This window comes from Symphalangus syndactylus, chromosome 16 (assembly GCF_028878055.3).
Source record: "Symphalangus syndactylus isolate Jambi chromosome 16, NHGRI_mSymSyn1-v2.1_pri, whole genome shotgun sequence".
In the NCBI taxonomy this organism is placed as follows: domain Eukaryota; kingdom Metazoa; phylum Chordata; class Mammalia; order Primates; family Hylobatidae; genus Symphalangus; species Symphalangus syndactylus.
Window position 1 is genome coordinate 89734871 of NC_072438.2, and position 18762 is coordinate 89753632.

The 18762-nt window shown below is 34.0% G+C and overlaps 1 long non-coding RNA gene across 1 annotated transcript in view; it reads right to left on the minus strand.

The window, feature by feature from the left end:
* Positions 1-244: 244 nt before the first annotated feature.
* Positions 245-18762, minus strand: part of LOC134732702 (uncharacterized) — a 162868-nt gene continuing 144350 nt past the window's right edge. Inside the window, exon 2 of the long non-coding RNA XR_010116124.1 lies at positions 245-617. This is a non-coding gene — a long non-coding RNA (uncharacterized lncRNA). The remainder of the gene's footprint in view (positions 618-18762) is intronic.

Below are 18762 nucleotides of genomic sequence, written 5' to 3' on the forward strand. Positions count from 1 at the left end.
GAAAATTACAAATTAACAGGCTAAACAAATAACATTTCCAGCACTCCATATTATTGGAAGGGGATTTTTTTTTTCTTTTCTTAATGAAATCCTGTAACTTAGAATTATCTGCTGTGAAAGTGACAACTTGTTAATAACGGTTTACTTTTCCCCAGATTAAAAACACCTTCAAGTTTGTAAAATCAATACAATAAGCAAGTTGCTGTTATGTTCTTTTAAATTTACGGGAAACAAGCCAACAGAATGGAATAAAAATGGCATTTATTTACAGAGTCACAGAGATAGGGACCAATTCCATTTGCCACTGGCTATGCCAGATCTGTAGAAGATAAAACATTACACTTTTGGGGAGGTGGGGTTCAAATTTTCCTTCAAACAAAATTATATTCAGAATCTTGCTAGACTGAACTGTGTGGAGTACAGCCCAGAAACCTACAGTCCTGTTACGCGTTCTCATCCTCATCCAGTGAAGGAGGCTGGAAGGGTTGACCAGATCCCTGGAACTCACAAAGCAGTTGGAAATCATTGATAGGAGAAGCAGTGCTCAGCGTTGACGTCAGCTGTATAATTGTCTTCTGAGTTCTTTATTATTCTCCTTACATCACTTCAGCTTTTCACTGAAGACACAGAAAAATATCATGGTATTATTTTGATAGTTGAAATGGATTGTTAAAATGTAAAAGTATATGAATTAGGGAAAATACATTTGATTCTTGAACAACACGGCAGTGAGGGTCGTTGACCCCGTGCACAGTGGAAAATCCACATATAACTTTTGGCTCTCCCAAAACTTAATGATTAATAGACTACTGCTGATCAGAAGCCTTACTGTTAACATAGTAAATTAACACATATTTTGTATGTTTTATGTATTATAAATTGTTACTACTACAGTAAAGTAAGCTAGAGAAAAGAAAATGTTATTTTAAAAACCATAAGGAGAGAAAATATATTTATTATTCATTAAGTGGAAGTGGATGATCATAAAGGCCTTCATCCTCATCGTCTTCATGTTGAGTAGACTGAGGAGGAAGAGGGAGAGGAGGCGCTGGTCATGCTCTCTCAAGGGTAGCACGGGTGGAAAACGTGGAAGGGCAGGCAGGAAAGACAGCCATACTCAGTGTAACATTGAGGAAGTACGTTGTAATTTCTTTCTGACTTTTTCATTACTCTAAAAGTGTTTCTGTATGATATCAATCCTTCTTCCACCGTTTGCTTTCAGTTTCAGTACCCATATCATAGAAGGGTCCATGTCATAAAAGAGACCAGAAGCTGTCTTGAATAATCGGAACTCTTCTACCGGATTGTCTAAAGATAATTCTTTTTCTGCCACTGTTTCCTCTGTCTCCTTCCTCATCACCTGGCGCTGGTTCTGAAGCACTTATCTCCATCCAGTTGCCTCCTGTTAATTTCTCTAGTGCGGTGTCTGTGAGCTTTTGAATTTACTCAAGATCCATATCTCAAAACCCTTCACCCCCACCTTTTTGCCATATCCACAATCTCTTTCATAATTTATTGATTGGCTCTAGAGCAAATCCTGTCAAGTCAGGCACATTATCTGGACAGTTTTCTACGGCAGGAATTTACTCTTTAGGGCTTGATGGCTTTCCCACCTTTTTCTATAACAGTGACGGCATCTTCGATAGCATAATCCTCCCAGACTTTTATGATGTTCTCTCTCCCAAGGTTCTCTTCCATAGCATTGACAATTCTTTCCATATGTTTATAGGAGTTTTTGTTGGAAGCGATATAGACTTTGTTATGAAGGATGAGACATGTGATTTAATTTAATATATATGTTAGATCCTGGAGCTGACACTTTGTGCAAAAATTATTTTACTTCAACTAGATACAGATACTTGGATGATATATTTAAGTTCACGGATATTGCTTTGGAAGCTGAGTGAGCAAATGAGCTGCCCTTATTCCTCCCAACTGTCAAGAGATGGCTTCTAACCTGAAAGTTAACATGAGATATAATATTCTTTAAAAATATTAAAAATTATTTCAATATCAATTAGATAATTCTGAAAATGTTCCGAAATTTATCCAGGCCAGTAAAGAAGCAGATAAGAATTGTGGTGGGCTCAAATTATAACACCACCAGTGAAATTTTGCAGAATGTGTGAGTTTATATTTCAGCTTTACTACTTGCTAACCCTGTGATTTTCAAGTTCTGTAAATATGAATATGATCTCTTGAAAATAGAAAAATAATGCTGCTTCGACTAACTCACAGGATTATTGTGAAAAATAGTTTAAAATATACATTAAAGAACTATGGATCTGAATATAGATATTAAGAAGTACATATCCCTGGCTTAGCGTGGGTTAAGCTCAATGAGTCTCTGCTTTATCACTTAAAACTGTAATTCATGGCCGGGTGCGGTGGCTCATGCCTGTAATCCCAGCACTTTGGGAGGCCGAGGCGGGCGATCACGAGGTCAGGAGATGGAGACCATCCTGGCTAACATGGTGAAACCCTGTCTCTACTAAAAATACAAAAAATTAGCCAGGCGTGGTGGTGGGCACCTGCAGTCCCAGCTACTCAGGACACTGAGGCAGGAGAATGGCGTGAACCCTGGAGGCGTAGCTTGCAGTGAGCTGAGATCGCGCCCCTGCACTCCAGCCTGGGCAACAGAGCGAGACTCTGCCTCAAAAAACAAAACAAAAAAAAAAACAAAAAAAACCTTTAATTCATTGGATTTTTGGATCACTGAAATGTCTATTATTCACATACTCTAGGTCAGGTTGCCTCACTTCCTGAACCACACTCAGAATGCAAATGAATTTGAAAGCCATTCTCCCTCAAAGAGTATTCTTTCTCAACAGGCCTTTGTTCCAAAAATTCTGTCTGAAATGTGGACTTTTGATTCAGTGTATAGTGAGTAGCATTTCCCCAGTAAAAAGTCAGAGTCAAATTAGGCTTCTCTCCTTAAAAATATAAATGAAATATAATTTTTGAAACATAATTGGAAATTTAGAAAGTTAAAAAGAAGCAAGTTAGGCTGTAGATTGAAGGAATGGTATAAAAGGCTGAAAAATAGCAAGTAAAATATATGAGATTTGGTCATAATTAATGAAATTAATAATACAATAAAATTCTAAGACTTGGATATGATTAGTTAATTTAATTCAAACCTGATTGTGCCTATTTTCATGTAAAGTAATTCCCATGATAATATAAGTCCGATTGTATGACTGAAATTATTTACTCACTTTCAGTGTGGTCAGTGAGATTTTTTTAATGTTTTAAGCAGAGATATACAGAATTCTGATGAGGGATTTCAAAAGGGTGTCATGAATATTTAAATATACCATATGCAGCTGCTTGGTGGCCCAATGTAGGCATAATTTAACACGTCATTTAGCAATATGTTATAGGAAAATGCTATATAGATCAGGGATCAGCAAAGTATAGTTCATGGACCAAATGTCACCTGCCACCTGTTTTTTGATAAATAACATTTTATTGGAAAACAACCATGCTCATTTATTTCTGTATCGTCTCCAGCTTCTTTCACACTGCAACAGCACAGTTTGTAGTTGCCGCAGAGACTGGATGGCTGGAAAATCCTGAAATATTTACTCTCTGCACCTTCGTAGAAAAAACATGGTGACTCTTTCTAGAGACCATTTCTTGTGTCAGGAGAAACCATCAATGACTTTAACATGAGCAAAAGGTCATTGGTGTCTTTCAATAGAATGTTGATTTTTTAAAAAAGATTTTTCTGGGTTGTGTTAAAAAGAAAAAAGGAAACAATGTTATTTTCTCTTTTACAAAATGATATATCTTTTTATGGTTCAAAATCTTTTAGAGTACCTTGAGCCCTTCATACTTCCTTCTCTGTTAATTCTCTCTACACCTGTTTTTTTTTTTTTTTGGCTCATTTTTATATTAAGTTTTGAATATTTTCCCCTTGACTTATAGATTTCCCTTGTTAGAGAAGTTAATTATTTGTCATATAAAATGCAAATAGCTTCCCTACTGGAAAAACACTAAATGTTGTACAAAGATTGGGACGTACTTATTTTTATGTGGTATAAAGTAGAAGTACAGTTTTATTTTTCTTTATAACCTACCTGCTTTTCCCAAATGGAGTTAGTTTGCATATGGAGTTATTTTCAGTTTACATGTATTATTTTATGTTATATAGATTATATTATGTGCCTTATATTTTCTATTTACAATATAATTTAATGATTAAGCATGTTGTGTAGGTCCACCTATTTTATTGTTTCTTCTGCTAAATCTGATAACCAGTGACAACCCATCTGTCCTTTGCTGATCCTTTCTGGACACAATATATTGGACGCTTCCATTTCTCTTTCTGCTGTGTAACATCTCATGTCAGTGATTCTCACTGGCAAACTCCAACCTGGGGCACTATGAAGAGAGAAGTTTGGGGGTTATAGTTCTTGACTTCTCCTATGGAATGAAAAAGACCTTAGAGGTCTGAAATAAGATTAATTTCTGAGTCAAGATATAGGAATAAAATTGGGTTTTCTGTCACATTCATTTATTAGATATGTCCCAAACCATATGTTTATCATAAAAGCCTTTTTCAATTAAATTATTAAAATCAGATGCTTATCTGTTTACATTTTAACATATCTGAAATTAGGATGCAGTTTGCAATTAATTGTTTTTCAGAGTTTATTTGCCTGTAGATAGTTTTCTCTTATATAGGTTCACAAAATACTTCGGATATGAAAGGTAATAAAATGTAGCATATGTAATGCACATAGAAATGGACATGGATAACTAGTAATAATGGTCTCTATATCTTGATAAAAATGTTTAGCAGTATGTTCTTAGATTTATTTTGAGAGATAGAGCAAGGTATTTTGAGATGCAATTTCCTCATCTCTCAAGTTACAGAATATCTTGCAACACCTTCCCTCTCCCCACTTCGTTATCTCCTTTCAGTTGAAATACACTTTTGCAGGACAGAAATACTCCTGAGTTTTAGTATTGGGTAGATTTCTATGGAAGCTAGTAGGAAAAAAAAATAACCACAGTGTCATGTCCTAGTAACAACTCTAGTGACTAATGGAGTGTTGATAGAATTCTGCAAAAAACTCCGATGGGTTAGATAGTTTTTACAAACTTGCTGATTATGTTGTTTAGAAATTTATAAAACAACTTGCTACTAATACACACTTTTAGAAATCTTACACTAAAGGCACTCAGTTGATCAGGAATCCCCTGTCACCCTACTATGACAGAAACCACCTCTCCATGTCTTACCAGATATTCATCTTCCAAAGAAAAGTGTGGATCACAAATCTTGGGTTACAAATATGTAGTTATTTAAGGCCTCAATTTTGTTAAATTTAACACAAGAATTCTGTAAAATGAGTACATTCATTTTTATTCAACAAAGGCTCTGTCCAATATTGGCTTTAAGGAAGATCAAGAGTTGGCGACGAACTAGGCACCGTGGTGAGATGACAAATGGATGATAGCATAGTGCAGAGAATGTCATGTTATTCATGACAGATAGGGTTTAAATCTTGAATACTTCGTATTCAGGAAGATGCTGACCAATACCAGATTCCTACAGTGATTTTCCCACAGCCAGCTTAACAACCTGAATTTTGAGAACCCTTACAAAGCTTTGAAAACCCAAAAGATTTTGTTACTCTCACTGAACACTTATACTGATGAGGATTAATATTCTTTAATCCCATTTAGTGTGAATATTTATATGTTTCTAGGTAGATACAGTAATGTGATTGATTACAGGTGCTGTTATAGCCTCTATATGGGTATTATATATTATATAATTTACAATGAATGCACAGTCTTACCTTACATTTGAAATACATCTAGTATTAGATGAGAAAATAAGTGCATATATTGAGTATATATAAGGTTACTTATATTTTATTAAATATAAGTTGTATTAAAATTTTATATATGTGGATAGAGTTTTACAGACTCACATTTTTTGGTTGATATTTACACTATAAAGTACACTGTTGTATTTGTTTACTTGGGCTGTCATAATAAAATACCACAAACTGTGTGAATTAAATGACAGAAGTAATTTTCTCACGGTTTTGGAGGCTTGGTGTCCAAGTTTAAGGTGTATGCAAGGTTGTTGCTTTTGAGGCCTCTTCCCTTGTCTTATAGATGACCGTCTTTTCATTGTGTCTTCATACTGTCTTCCCTCTGTGTTTGTCTGTGTCCTAATTTCCTCTTCTAAGGACAGCTGCCATATTGGATTAAGGCCCACCATAATAATTTTTTTTATAGAGTTGGCCTCTTTAAAGGCCTTAGCAAAAGCAATAATATTTTTAGGTACTGGCATTAGAACATCAAGACGTAAATTTTGGAGGCACACAATTCAGCCCATAACAACTGTCTATATGAAGTCTCTAATGTAATTGGAACAAAGAACAATTACACAGAAATGAAAAAGGAGGTACAATAAACTCCTATGGAAGAGGAACACAGGAAGGTCTACTTTCAGCTTATCAGTAACAAATGTTATGTTATATCATACCAACAACTATCAATTTTAGCTCTCTTCAGATAGACTCCTTTATTGGTGTAGACTAAAATGGTAAATAAACAAAACTAGTAGAAAAGGAACAATTGCATGGCATTCTTGAATTTAGTAAAATATAATCACAACACAGATATTATCCTTGAAAAAATGGAAAATGGAGACAATTTAGATTTTAAGCTGGGTGTCTTTAACAGCTGTTCCCCATTAGAATACTATTGTCTTTATCACTTGTTTGAGAGAGTGATATAAACCATGTTACCTGAAATCTGAAATATTTCTGCTATTATCATTGAGCCTGGCAATATGGTTTGAATTTTTAAATTATTTAAAATGTTTTGAATCATAATATGGTTTGGCTGTGTCCTCACCCAAAATATCATCTTGAATTGTAATCCCCGTAATCCCTGCGTGTCAAGGGAGAGACCAGGTGGAGGTAATTAAATCACGGGATGGTTTCCTCCATGCTGTTCTCATCATAGTGATTGAGTTATCATGAGATCTGATGGTTTTATAAATGTGTGGCAGTTCCTCCTGCATTCTTCTTCCGCTGCTTTGTGAATAAGGTACCTTGTTTCCTCTTCACCTTCCACCATGACTGTAAGTTTTCTGAGGCCTACCCAGCCATGCAGAACTGTTAATCAGTTAAACCTCTTTCCTTTATAAATTACTCAGTCCCAGGCAGTTCTTTACATCATTGTGAAAATTGACTAATACAAATCAGTTCATTCAGAATTATTACTTTTGTCATTTCTAAGGACATTGGTGTGTATTTTTATCTTTGAATATAATAACTCCTCAGGATATTTTTAATGAGCACATCTACTCTTTTTGAATTACATGTTAATTTACTGTCAGGTGTCTCTGAAGTTGTATATTGTTAAAACTGTGTTTCAAGTATGAATACATTGAGGTTGTAATCTTAACTGGTTTTACATGACTCATGCTTTACAGATATATTTTCTCACTGAGGCCCCTTTTGCAGGGTACACAGTAGGACAGAAGTTTTTGATGTTTAAAAAATATTCCCATTAAATTCAGAGAAAAATTTGATAGCACCTTATTGTCAAATGTTTGTTGGATTCTTATAATATTCTAAATCATTATTATAATTCAATTTTTTAGTATAGAATGACATTTTTTTTTTGATAGAGTTTTAGCAAAAAGAAAAACTCCTGTAATTTAGGATAAGGAAAACCTGGCACAATATGATCAGAGTTGATTGATATATTCTAACATTCTTCTACTTCAAAATAAATGGGGAATACATTAGAACTACAAGTTGTATTTCATTTTAGTATTTATGGCAGAGAATAAGAAAGAAAACCGGTTATTGTTTCCAAGCTGTGAAGAAGGAGTCACATTATATATCACTATATCCACAGGGGACAGGATTAGACAAAATCCTGGAAATAGAGGAATATTTTGTAAAATGTCTTACTGTGAATTTCATGTAAAAGTAGCTTTCTATATTATATTGTTGACTTAGTTTTAACTTGGGACCAATATTTATTTCTCCTAGATTTTGTGGCTCTTGTAAACAGCCATTTACCTTTGAAAACTTGTAAAGCAAATTTTTCTTTGATATGCATGATGGTGGAAATGGTAGGGTAGGCTGAACTTTCTTCTTTCTTATGCAAAAGTTATATGTCATTATCTACTCCAAATGATTATTTCTTTAGAATTGCTGATAGTCTCTTAGCCACTCCAAACATAAATACAATAAAATACATAACTCTTTATGTGTGAGTCCGTAGGTTAAAAAACAAGCAAACAATAAAATTCCAATGGTTAAAAAACAACCAAACAATAAAATTCCAATGAAAGAAGCAAGTAGAAGCAAAGGACATAACGATAAAATGTAGTACATTGGGCGATGGTTGTAAAAAAGTAACAGCTAGAAATATGAAAATTAAAAGCATGTTCAATTGTATGGAAAAGAAGCCATTGTTCAATTTCTGAGGGAGGAATCCATAGTAGAACTAGTAAAGACATCATCAAATACAGTTTCATAACAAACACAGAGGTGAAATAGACGATTTCCAAACCACTATCATACATGCTTCTTACCATTAATATGTATGAAATTTTACATTATAAAATCTAACTTTGAAAAATATTAGTTCAATTTATTTTTGCTTTTCAGAGGTACATTTGATGTTTTCAAACATTGTTGATCCATTAAAAGTTATTTAAATTATTCACAATGGTACATGTTCTTATTTCCTGAAAAGTATATGTTTTGAAATCATTAGAAAACTGTTTGTTATTGTAGAAGGTATATTGTGAATTTGGTAAGTCTACAATGAGACAATTTTATAGATAGTGCCTGCTTTTAGAATAATCATGAATGTTCTAGTAAAGATGATCACGTATGGGATGGACATATTTTACAGCATTGATGTAGGACCTTGAAAAATTAAAATGCACAAAACATGCTTATTGACTGAATCCATGTCTCAACACAATGTAAACTTCAGGAACACTTTATGTGGTATCCATTTTCTGAAAAACAAATACCAAAGCCATGTAAATAAAATTTATAAATATAAAATAGTAGTAATGTTTTATATGATATAGAGTATTTTAATAAAATAATAAAAATATTTAAATCAGAGGTGAAGGAGTTTGTATAAAAAAGTAGAAAGCAAGTTGTTATAATGATGTCTGTTACTTGTGGTATAATTTCACTGGCCACTATTACATTTCTTCTCTCTATTTCCATGTAAAATGTGAATTATTCTATAAAGTACTATAAAAGGTTATTTTTTAAACTCAATCAACATTTACTGATACGTTTCAATAAGAAGACTCAGTGATCACAAAATTGCCCTCCTACTACCCTTAAACCCCACATGAATCTTGTGTTATATAGTATGTAATAAAATAATAAACATAAGGGATTAGAATAGACATCTGGTCTAATTACCTACCTTATGATCAATCATACTTAACCACCTTCGATATATTTCCACAGTAATCTCGTTTTCTGGAATCTCCATTATGAAGTTCCACAGTATGAACCAAAGTCTGTTTTCTTAGTCCCTCATATCTGCACAATCGAGTCTGATGGTCTTATTTACTACACTTGTTTTAACTACTTCCAAGCATATATCATACTGAGTACTTTTCTTTTCTCTGTAATGCGCCTGAAGATTTCAACAAAACTGCTATTCCATAAATACACATCTCCTCCTACCCTGCTTGCCTTTTCTGATAGTGAGAATAATGTGGTCCCTGTAGCTATTTTCTCATTCTTTTTTTGGTAACAGAACCCTAAATTTATTCAGAACACTGTTTTACAAAACTTGAAGACTATTTTCAAAGCTATTTGCAACTAGCAGTGCCTAGTAACATGTGGCATTGCTTGGGAATTTTGGAGAACTTCTTTAAAACTGGCTGGCTCAGTTGAGAGGTGCACCTGTCTTCCTTGCCCACTTCTCTCTCCTGCTGCCAGGGACATGAGCAAGCTGGATATCACAATATTGTGATATCCTCAATGTGATGTTTTAGGCATAACAATATAACTTGACTACATGGAAGGTATTTTGTATACATATTTTCTTGTTCATCTGAATTTATTTAAAAATCATAGAAATGAATTAAAACCTGGTATTGCACTTTCTCAATTTTTCACATTCTAGATTATCTTCTCTATCCATTTGCAAAACATCAATCAGGAAGTAAATCTTGTGGTTATTTCATTACATCATACTTTATTATTGATTATGTATATTTTAAAATAATTTCTTAGCTCTTCATAAAGTGAGAATTCAGGAATACTATTATTTTAGTAGACTAATGGAAGAATTAATTAACCACCAATATAAGAAATGTGGTAGATATTTGATAAGAATTCTATAGTGTTACATATATTTGTAACAGCTACCTCTCATTAAGCAAAGTTATATGTAAAAATAACTACCAATAAGTAAAGGTAAATATACAAATTAAAAAATGATGTTAAATGAACAATATATTTTCATATTATATCAATGAATAATAACTACCATATTTTATTTGGCAAGGAAACATCTTGGTGGGTGGGGGACATTTTTATTTCTACCACCTGGCAAATATTAATAAATTCTTGCTCTTCCTCACCTTACAGAGAAAACACATGGAGTGAGGTTGTTCATATAAGAAACATCTGAAGAACAAATTAGTGTTTGTTAATCAGATACCTTTCTTATGTTGCTTACAGATAGCCATGCAAAACAGAATTTCCCAGGGAAGTGCAGACGTGTGAAAAGCAAAGGAGGAATCTGAAAAAACTCGAGTGGTTGACAGACACTTTATATATCGTGCCTTATCCACCTCGTGGGGTGTGCCAATCTGGGCTCAATGTTTTCTTTTTTCTTTTCTTTTTTTTTTTTTTTAATCATTGGATTCTGGATGTTGCTGTCCCCAGAAATGATGGCTTAAGCTCTAAGTGTTCTGTGAATGGCCCAACATTAACACTCAAAATACATAACCACTGCATAAGCCCATTTGGCAGGCCTTGAGGTTTGATATCCAAATGCTATTCCCCAGCAATTTCTCTTTGGTCTGCCTCCACTTTAGAGACTAAAATACCTAAATAATTGCTTTCTCATGCTCCTTAGTAGGTAGTGAAGCAATATAACAGAGCTATAGGCAATGGGTCATAATATGCATTCTACTATTTTGTAGATAAAAGAGACGAATGTGGTTTATTTTGATATCCTCTTCATCTTGCATGATAGCCTGATCAACAGTAAGTCATTCTCTCCATGAGGCAAGCGACTGTCTCAGTACTGAGAATGGTAGAGTTTAATGCTAGAAGTGTCTTGAATATTGATTTCTTCAGTGAGTTGCTGCACAACATTTAGTTGCTGCTGGTCTCCAAAACATATTTTTAAGTGACCAAAATAAATGTAAGCCATTAGCATTCAGATATTCTGTTACTTGTGGCTGAAAAACATTTTAAGCTGCTACTTCCCGATTTTTTATCTCAGATATATTAGTTTCCTAGGGCTGCTGCAGTGTAGTACCACAGACAGGGTGGCTTCAGAAGAAATTTATTGTTTTATGGTTATGGAAATTGAGGTGTCAATAGAGGTTTTTTGTTGTTGTTTTTCTAAAGGTTGCGAGGAATATTCTGTTTGTCTCCCTTAGCTTCCAGTAACCTTGGGCATTTCTTGGATCCCATATGGTATTCCTTCCGAGTCTTCACATTTTGCCTATCCCTATCTCCAAATTTTCCCCTTTTATTTGTACACCAGTGACATTGGATTAGGGTCCACCCTAATGAACTCATGTTAATTTCAACATCTGCAAAGACTATTTGCAGTAAGGTTGATTTACAGGTACTAGGGTTACAACTTCAACATCTTTTTGGGGAAACAATTTAACCCCTAACAGCAGAATTCAGCATAGAAATATGTTTCATATTGTGGACTGAGTTTAGATTAGCAAATTCAATTTCTCTGTGTGTAATCTATCTTTCCCTCTCTGCATGAACACAGGCTTTGGGTTTTAGTGGCTCTGGAAGGTGATGGCCTATGCCAATAGTACTCAAAGATTCTGCTTTTATTTACCTTGAAAGTTTTCCTCTCTCTTAATTGGTCTTTAATTGGCTATCTTTTCTAGATTGACATTTAGATTCTCTTAGAAGGATTTGGATCATAATCTCTAAAGACACAATTCCAAATGCCATACTTCCAAATGTTGAAATCCCAAAAGGTTGAATTCCTAAAGTCTAAATTCCTAAAGTCTAAAATTCCTAATGTCTAAAATCTGAGAAATTACAATCACAAAATAGTTGCATCATGTTAGGTGGAGAGATTACTTTATTATTGTTTTTATGTAGAAAAAAATGAATTTCAATGGAGTCTCCAAACCATAATGACAGATTTAGAATCAGGTGCAATCAAGGCTTCCAGGTGAATTTCAAGGTGGTATCAATGAAGTTTCTTTTCTTTCCATTCAGCCCAATGCATTTGGCAAAAAAAAAACTCAGGTGAATGGATTGGCCACACAATATGGCAACAATGAAAACTTCAGTTTAAAAGTGTGCCATTTGCCTGCACTGGTATTCTTTCCAGCTGATTAACATATCAGGAGCTTTTAATGAATTAAAGCTACCTTTGCCTGAAGAAGCCAGCTAAATTATGAAATAGTTTAAAAATAATTATGTGCATTGTTGGATAAGAAGACACGTATGCAAATGTGTAGCAGTTTGATCACCAGTATCATGGTCTATATATGTGCACATGGGGAATGGACTTCCCCATAGTTGTTAATATACACAGTATTTATCCTTGCAAAAATATGCATGTTATTTTATTGTGTATAGTGGCCTATGAAGTGCTCTGTTATGTTTTTATATGTTTCTCCAGCAAATCGCCTTTAAGAATGTAAACAAATATCTTACAGAGCCTTAAAAATTATTTTTCCAGAATTTTAGTTTTGAGAATTTGATCTTTCAGGATTGAGATTTTAAGGGTTTTAGACTAGAAATTTTGATCTTTCAGAATTTCTACATTTGGGAATATGGTGTTTGGGGTTTCACCTTTTGGGATTTTGATTGGCTTTCCTCTAGAAGTTCTCATATATGTTAGGTCTCATTGCTATTGTATTGACAGGTTTTCCAGCGTGATCTTTTTGTTTTTCGGGCATAATTTCTTCTATGTATATTTACAAAAATAAAATTAGGTGCTGTGGAAAAATAATCAGCATTCAGACACCTGGACCAAAATTCCCATCAGTAAGTTTATGGTCATATTTGATACTAAAGAATATTTAAATCAATGTGTCACACTATTCTGTATTAAAGAAAACAATATTTTAACTGTACTTTAAGTGAAATCCAAAGTGATTTTCAGGTACACCAACAAGTCTACATTTTAAGTCATCTCATTCAAATATGTCTCTTATATTTAGTGAACATATGGGCCAGATATTATGTATAAAATGAGAAAAAAAAATAATAGATTTTTTTTAAAAAGTTTGAGACCATTCTGTTTTTTTCCTATGTGTGCAATAAAATATCTTGCACATCATATATTGGTACGTATGTCTTTTCAAACTCTATTAACCCATTTATGCCAGTGGTTGCAAATTTTTTTTTTGTGGAAAATCAGACCTTGAGCAGTAGGATATAAATAACTCCCACAAGCTTAGCGTTCCAATAATGGAACACTAGGCATAAACGGGTTGACACTTAAATTTTGTATTCTTATATAAATCTCATTGCTTATAATTATGAAGTATCATTCAATGTGTTTAAAATATCCATAGTGGTTACATTTCTCTAATTTGGAGAAGCATAGCGCTTGCTTTAATCCAATCACTGTGGAGTTACTTTGTTTGTTTTTTTAATAAACAAGCTCAGGGATCAATGGGCATTGATATTATTAGTTATCTTTTTTCAGACTAGAATTAGCACTCTGGAAGAATAAGTATAATTATTTTCTATATTTGCCAACATTTTAATTTATTATACTTTATCACGTTTGTTAATTCAGACTTACAAAAATATGTTGCTTTATCAATATAAATGCATATTTACAATGGTGGTTGGCACATTTTAAAGAAAGAGAAAAGTAAAGCTTGCCAAACAGATTTATTTCATAAATATAAGGTTGGTTTACTATTATTAATTAATTCAATTTATTGTATTAACATAAGATCATATATCTTAACTCAGAAAAATATTCTTATAATCAATACAAATTTGTAAGACATCTCACAAAAATAGAGATATATTAGAACTTATTCAAAATGGCTTAAAGAAAATTTATGCCAACACCAAACAAAAATTATGCTTAAACAAACAGTTCAGGACTAAATGTTTTTCCAACAGCCTCTGAAAAAGGAAAGGATGTCCACACGTATTTCTTCTATATACCATTGTACTAATGATCCTAGCTACTGCAGACCATGGTGTTAATATACAATAATCAGATGTAATGTTATATAACAACAATAAATAATTGAAAAAAAGAAATACCATTATATTAGAGCAAAAATTCTCAAAATATTTAGGGATACATTTATTAAAATATCTGCAAGATCTGTATATACAAAACTATTGAAATTTACTGAGAGGAACTAAAGATAAGCATAAATGGCACAAAATGCCATGTCATGGGTTGGGAGACACAGTGTTGTCAAGATGTCTATTTTCCTCAAATTGATCTATAGATTTATGGTAATCTTGATAAAAAACCTCAACAGGTTTTTTATTTTTAATAGATATTGGCAAGCAAATTCTCATAGACCTAGACTAGGTGTCTGGTACTGAATATTACTGCTCTCAGTGTACACCTTATAACCAGGGAGGGAGATAAGCTTAAAATGCACTTGTGAACTGACTGTGGATACTAGAAGATTTAAGTGAGTAAAAACTTTATTACTTGATGTTCAGAAGCCCATCCTGATCAAAATATTTTGATTTCAGGTAAGAGCATTAACTTGGGCCCAGTGTCCAATAATTCCTATGAAAATTGTACTTTTTCCTTTTTTTTTTTATAGTTGCCCAATATAGAGTATTGGCTGCTGGTAACCTTGGGGAAATTTAGTTGGGCACGTTCTTGCATTATGAAATTCATCTGCAATTTTTCTTCACTTTTATTCAATGAGCTCTGGGATTTGCAACTGATGCAAGTATAGGAGTTTATTTAAATCCAATAAATCTTTATTTTGGACAGTCAAGTCTCAAGTTAGATTTTAATTCACCGGACCTAGATATCTTTATTGTCTAATAGTCATTAAGCAGGACTCTGTATGACAGGTTATTTACTTTCTTCCAAGGACCTGACAGTGTATTTGCTGTTGTCAAAGGCCACTGTAGGTTAGGTTGCTCTAATTAGCAGTTTAGACCTTGTGCCTATCATAATTACCATTGTCACTCATGTTTTCTCTGGCAGGCACTGTTGCAACTTGACCTCTTCCACCCTAGAATAGAATTGCCCTCATTAAAATAAGCAAGCCCATTTCAAAGCCAGTATATCCAAACCAAATTTCTAGTTGAAAACAGAATAACTGCCACGATAACCTTTCAGATATACTCGTTCTCCCTTCCCCAAAGTATTCCTCAATTCTTCATTGAAAGAAGTAACTCTGGGACCCTAAAAGTGGAAAGATATGGGTGGTGGGCAAGTGAGTTACAAGTAATTAGTTATGTGCAACGTTTTCATTGGATGTTCTTCTAATGCATTAGTCTAATACTTTTATCTATATTATTCCACTGTATTTCTATCATTTTAACTTGATTTAGTGAGGGAAATGTTAAGTCCAGATTTTAGAGAACTAACCTAAGAAATAATACTATATACAGTTTATTAAGCAAGCACAATTAATTTATAATCTCTGGTGTGTGGATTCTTAGTGATAACTTCAGCAGAATCCAGATTTTTCTCCCTTCCTCTTCTCTCACAGAATCAATTTCCATATATATTACCTATGTTTTGTTTTTGGTTTTGGCAAGTACAAATTAGCAAAACCTTACAATTCTTGTTTGTGAAAGCTTTTCCTTTTCATATTTGACTTTGTGATTTTTTCTTTTGAGATATGCTTAAATATGGATCTGATTAGAGATCAAATGTATTCCCTTATTCAGCACACACTTTCTCTTCCATCATGGCAGACCTGGTCGAGAATACTGTTGGCTGCAACCAGGTTAAGTAAGCCCTTCCCCTCGGGTTTTGCCACTTATTTTGGAGAGCAAGATCTACAAAATCTACAGAATCCACCACTGGTATATTTTGCCCTACTATAATTTGATTATATATTTGAGCATAAAGTCTTTAGTTAAATACATGTTATTAAAATATTATATGGGAAAACCATTACCTTAATAATACATGCAATTAAGATAGCCAAAGATTATAGAAATTTTGTGCATGTTTCTAAAATAACAAAGATTGCTCTACTATCATTAACTTCCAGTTTTAAAGTGGTAGAGTAATAACTGTATCTTACCCTTCTTTTATAGGAATGACAGGAAAGTAAGTATAAGGAAAATATATATACGTACCGAATTCAAGGAAACTAAGAAATTATTTAATATATGATATATGAAGAAGAAAACCAGTGAAGATCAATAAGGTGCAGGAATATATTCTAAAGGGACTATAGGTGTGGGGGCACATTTATTACTTAAACCCAGATATGTGGGAGTGCGTAACTGTATGAAACTGTGCGTCAGGTAGGAGAATCAGTCCCTCATGATAAATTAACAGTGTTCCTTTCAAATTATTCTTATCAATGAATTTCTGTCACTTAAATCTGATGTATCCAGGACAATATTCACTATATCTAGTTCAACCTGCTTTTAAGGTTTTATATATGGCAGTAGTCTAGAAGCACTGAAAGTCTTTTTGGCTTGTTATTTAAAAATGCAATGGAAAAGACAAAAAAGTTAATTCTGATCAACTAGATTTAACCACATTCACACAATAAAGTCCATGTTTAAATTTGACAAGGCTGGGTGCAGTGGCTCATGACTGTAATCCCAGCACTTTGGAGGCCAAGGCAAGTGGATCATTTGAGGTCAGGAGTTCGAGACCAACCAGGCCAACATGGTGAAACCCATCTCTACTAAAAATAAAAAAAAATTCCTGCTGTGGTGGTGCATGCCTGCAATCCCAGCTAACTGGGAGGCTAAGGCAGGAGAATTGCTTGAATCTGGGAGGCAGAGGTTGCAGTGAGTGAGCCAAGATTGTGCCACTGCACTCCAGCCTGGGTGACAGAGCGAGACTCAGTCTGGAAAAAAAAAATTGACAGCCTTTTCTGGATATTTCTGGGATGCATCTCACAGGAATAACATAGAGCTGTGTTAAGTGAGCATTCTCATTCTCTGCTCGCAACCTCCTGCCCCTTTCAACCCACACTCAAGGTGGGTTTTAATAATGGAGAAGCAGAAACAAGAGAGTGTAAAGGAGATGCATAACACATACGGGTATATTTTAATTTACCTACTAGTACATTTATTAGGTATTCAAAACTTGCTGAAAAATGTGATTGGCAGAAAGAAAAAGTATAGCAACTGTTTCAAAAAGGCTGAGAGCCTGCATAAACATGAACTCAAAATGGATCAAAACCTAAATGCAAAACCATAAAACTTTTAAAAGATAGCATAGAAAAACAATCTAGATGATCCCATGTTTGGCAATGACTTTTCAGATAGAACACCAAAGGCATGGTCCATGGAAGAAGTGGCTGATAAGCTCTACTTAATTACAAATAAAAACTTCTGCTCTGTGGAAAACACTGTCAGGATAATGAGATGAGAAGCCACACACTGGAAGAAGATACTTGCAAAAGACGTATCTTATAAAGGACTCACTCAAAATATACAAAGAACGCTTAAAACTCAACAATAAGAAAATGAACACTCAATTTAAAAATAAGCAAAGACCTGAATATGCACCCATCAAAGAAGACTTACAGATGACAAATAAGCATATGAAAACAGACACTTGTCAAAAGAAGACATAAATGCAGCTAACAAACATGTAAAATAAAAGATCAATATCACTGATCATTAGAGAAATGCAAGTCAAAACCACAATGAGATACCATCTCATGCCAGTCAGAATGGTGATTATTAAAATGTCAAGAAACAACAAGATGCTGGTGAGGTTGCGGTGAGATAGGAACACTTTTACACTGTTACTGGAAATGTAAATTAGTTCATCCATTGTGGAAGACAGTGTGGTAATTCCTCAAAGATTTAGAACTAGAAATACCATTTGACCCAGCAATCCCATTACTGGGTACATAGCCAAAGGAATATAAATCATTCTATTAGATGTATGTTCATTGAAGCACTATTCATAATAGCAAAGACGTGGAATCAACCCAAATGCTCATCAGTGATAGACTAGAGAAAGAAAATGTGATACATATACACCATGGAATACTATGCAGCCGTAAAAAAGGAACAAGATCATGTCCTTTGCAGGGACATGGATGAAGCTAGAAGCCATTATCCTCAGCAAACTCACACAGAAACGAAAACCAAACACAGCATGTTCTCACTTATAAATAAGAACTGAACAATGGGAACCCATGGACACAGGGAGGGGAACAACATACACTGGGGCCTGTCAAGGGAGGGTAGGGGACAGAAAAGCATCAGGAAGAAGAGCTAATGCACACCAGGCTTAATACCTAGGTGATGGGTTGATAGGTGCAGCAAACCACCATGGCACGTGTTAACTATGTAACATACCTGCACATCTGCACATGTACCCCAGAACTTAAAAATGCAATATCTGAGA